Consider the following 4206-nt stretch of genomic DNA (forward strand, 5'->3'; position numbering starts at 1 on the left):
TTTTTCTTTAACCCTAAAATAAAAGCCTGTGAGTGAAAACTGTCTGTCGAATCTCCCTCTGGTTAAGATGCTTCAGGTTAGTTTTTTTTCACAAACATTTAACACAGGGAACATGTCTTGTTTTTGTTTTGTGAGATTTTTTTTAAGAAAAAGCCTATAAAATTTGGAAATACAGTTTTAAAGCAAAAATCGTTGACAAATTGATCCTTTCACAATAAAACTTGAGGATTTAAAACATTGAAGTGGACACAAAAGTCAACAATATTGCTTTAGTTTCTAAATTTTAAATTAATTTTATAAATTAATTTAATGTTTTTATTCTGTTTTTAGCATATTTTCCCTCTGACTAATTGAAATGTTTTCCTCTGTTTTAGAGTTGAACCCTTATTTTGAAGATCTGCCTTTTTTTCTTATAAAAAGAAATGCTGTATGTTTTGATTCAAGAACTAGGCTAAAATTGGGGGGAATTATACTATAAAGTTGTGATAGTATTTGTAATGGCATTGGTTACATAAATCTGAATAAAACAGGTTGAGCATTGAATGTTGACACCCTGCTAAGTCAAGAGTCTCTTCACTTTGTGCTGCTGCCCTGCACTCTGTCTGACTCAGGAAAATGATACACTTTGGACAGTTCTGCTTCGTGGATATTCTTGCTGTCTGAGCGTTTTCACACATTTGCGAGTCCTCCACCTCACAGCTGTGCTCTGTGATAAGTAAGGCCACTCAGGGCAGTCCGCTATCAGTCATTCAGGCTTCACAAGGAAGGATGTGTGCCTGCCGAAGGCTGCATCTATTTAAAAAATAAAGTTGAGTCATCCATTGTCCTCTTCTGGTTCTCCCTGTTCAAAAGAGCAGCATACTTTCTCTATTCTTCACAAAGCTTGAAGATTACTCGAAGAGTTTCATCTGTGCAAAGTATTTAGGCTCAGCCCGAAGAATTCTGGTTGGTGATTCAGGTTAATTCATCATGAATAGTGTAAAAAATCACATTTATGCAACTTCCCTTCAGTTTAGCTTGAAGTAACTCACTTCTGTTTTATATCTCTGGATCACTTGTTTTGTGACTGTGGGCAAAACTGTTCTTTAAAGATCCACTTTAATGAAAATTGTGTTTTTAACGTGTTCTTGTTGCATTTTTCGTATGATGGAGGATATGTAAAAAATTTTAAATGGAGATAAAAAATGCGTTTGAGTATTTCTTGGTTGCTTTGAAGCAGATGAAAAAAATGCCACTTTAAGAAAAGCTTGTAGTAATGTGCAAACTACGAGATCCCTGTTTTGCTCCATTCTGTTTACTTGTAGACCAGTGGTCCCCAACCCCCAGGCCACAGGCCGGCACTGGTCTGGGGTCTATTGGTACCAGGCCGCGGAAAAATTAAACAAAAAAACAAATGCATGAGCTAACTTAGATTATTTTTGCTTGGTTTATTTTCTGATCCAGAAGGACGTTTTATTTTGGAAAAACTGCTGGATTCTGTTCCCAACGTCCGTTTGGTCATCATGTATTGTTTTTTTTTCTCAAAACAGAAATGACTTTTACAAATCAATAACTTTGTTTCATTGAGTCTTTATAATCTGCATAACAAAATATCTACAGTTACGTTTAGACATTTTTAAAAGAAAGTTTCTTTTGGTATTTTATTTTGAAAGTAGATTTTCAGAAACCAGAAGCTTAAAAATGCTAACTTTGGATTGGTCCAAGAAAATATTATCCAATTTAAACCGGTCCGTGCCCTGAGAAAGGTTGGGGACCACTGATGTAGACAACTAGATCCATGAACGTCTTCATTTTCCTTGTCTGGCTCAAAACTGAATTGTTCCAGAATTGCTCAGCAGGTTTTGTTGCTCCGTAATGTTAGATTAGGTAGTGAAGGGCTGTAAGCTAGCGAGAGAGAGCGTAAACAAAGGGATGATGGGAAATGAGGGCAGGCTTACTCTGCGCCAATGGTCCTGCCCATAACTCTGAGAATTTCGAATGAACTCCTGCCGCTCTGCTGAAACAATGTCCTAGAAAATTTGTTTTTTTATTATAATTTATAAATGGCTTAAAACAAAACTGCTTTAAAATAGATCAAAACATGATCATAGTGGAACTTTAATAACAGTCATGCAGCACAATTTTACTAAATAAACTGAAAAAAAATTTATGAATTAGATTTTTTTTGTAATTTTTGTTAATTGGCTGAATCCAGAAGTTTGGCAATTGGGTATTTGAAGCAACCAAAATAAAACTAAAAACATGTGAGCACACAGCACATTCATTAAAACATTACATTTATAATATGACATAAAAGGGCTATTATTTTTGTTGAAACTATAACTGCTTCCTCGAGTGGGTCTTCACATTGACATATTGGTCTAGGACTGTAAATGTCATGCCACCACATGCATCTTCAGACAGCCTTGTATTGATTTTCACATCTGTTAAGGGTCAGCTGATAAAGTGGCCATTTCATTTGTTGTAGTTTTTTTTTCTTTTACCTACACATGGAGAGATGCTGTGCCTCTATTATATTTTTGGTTGATGCTATTGCCATCCTAAGAGATCTTTACCTAAACCTTTCTATATGACTGATAGTGACACTAACAGCTCATCAATTGTACTAGTTAACCTATTTTCATCAATGTAACGGCTTGGCTTCACAGGTTGAAGTTTACTAGCAAAGTCTGGCGTCAACTGACCTTTTCTGACAAAGATTTCATACGTTACATTTGAAAACCACTGAACCTTTTTTGGAAACTCAAACATTTGGAGTTTTTTTTTATTTTTTTTACTCTAAAGTCTCATTAAAAATAAAAACAAAACACAACGCTAATCTCCTCTAAAATGTAAAAATGCTCTGTCCTTGTTTTCAGAACAAAATGTTTTCAAACTTGGACACTTTGTCTTCCCCGTTGGCAATCTTGCATGGATGAGCTGAAATGAAAGATAAGGATTATTTAGACAATAACTGATATACAAAAAAAGTGATATTAAAGTGGAGTTTAAAGAAACATTTATGGAAAATAAATTCATTGTGTGTTCGCCAGACACTGTCTGGGCAAATCATAAAGAAGCCTTGGAGGGATCATGCCAAGGCCTGACTTTTCCAAACATCCTGTTACTCATCAGGGAGACGGGGGCTGCAGGGGCTGAGACAGTGGTAACTGTTTGGTAAATTCCAGGAAAAGGCGGGTTCCCTCCTTGATTTGCTTCTGAGATGCATCTGAAACATTCTTGAGCGAGGAGGAGGAGGAGGAGGAGGCTGAAGCTCAGCAGTATGTTGTTGCAGCACAATAAGGAGAGCATGGCATTCCTTTACAACATAGAGGAAAAAGGAACACAAAAGCTTGCAAGTCAAACTATTTCCACAGAGCACTCTCTCTGTGCCCCTTCCTCATTTCCTTTGAAATCCAGTTGTTTTCTCAATTGTGAGCTGACCTCAGACTTTTTGCTAGATGGGCACATTTTTTTGCTGACTTAGCATTGTGTGTCTGTCTGTAACTTATTGTTGTGTTGAATCATTCAGATGTCGAAACAGGACAGACAAATTCATTTTCCAAGTAGATGCTCTCAGTAGACGTGCTTATGGTTTTGCTTATTTTAAATAAGCAGATCTTAAGATTGATGTTTAGGAAATGCAAAAAGGAAATATGGCGGCTAACGTCCAACCTGCAGGACCGCTAGCTGGCATTCATTCTGTCTGGATCTTCCGTATTTAAAAGGTGAAGTTGGGGTTAATCGTGGAAGGATAGTTTCCTGAGAAGACCAGTGGCTAATCATCTTATTTACACGGTCTCGTTAACCGTCTTTAGGGTTAAAGGTCTTAAAGCTGCAGCGTAGTAAACAACCTTGCAGAGTTCAGCCTGGACAGTTCAGGATCTGATTATGGCAGCAAACAGTAGTGGGATTTGTGGAAATGTAATCGCGCCCATAAAGAGTTTAATGTTTAAGAAATGAACCCAAGAGGCAAGTCGTGTTATGCAAGATCATGCAACTTCTCAAAAACGGTTGGCATTTAATTTCCTGTATACGCAAGAATCCTTGGATTCCTTTGTAGACTACAGCTCAAGTGATGCATCAACACACCATGCAGAGTTCTGGATAAGGACGTTTGTGATTTAGTTTAAGTTTTCATTCATCGAAACAAAGTTTATTGTCTTTGTTTTGAGTTTTATGTGAGGAAAATTAAAGAAAAAAATTTGAGTGTGTTATTAAAGTATA

Source organism: Oryzias melastigma, unplaced genomic scaffold (assembly GCF_002922805.2).
Source record: "Oryzias melastigma strain HK-1 unplaced genomic scaffold, ASM292280v2 sc01781, whole genome shotgun sequence".
NCBI classification, from domain to species: domain Eukaryota; kingdom Metazoa; phylum Chordata; class Actinopteri; order Beloniformes; family Adrianichthyidae; genus Oryzias; species Oryzias melastigma.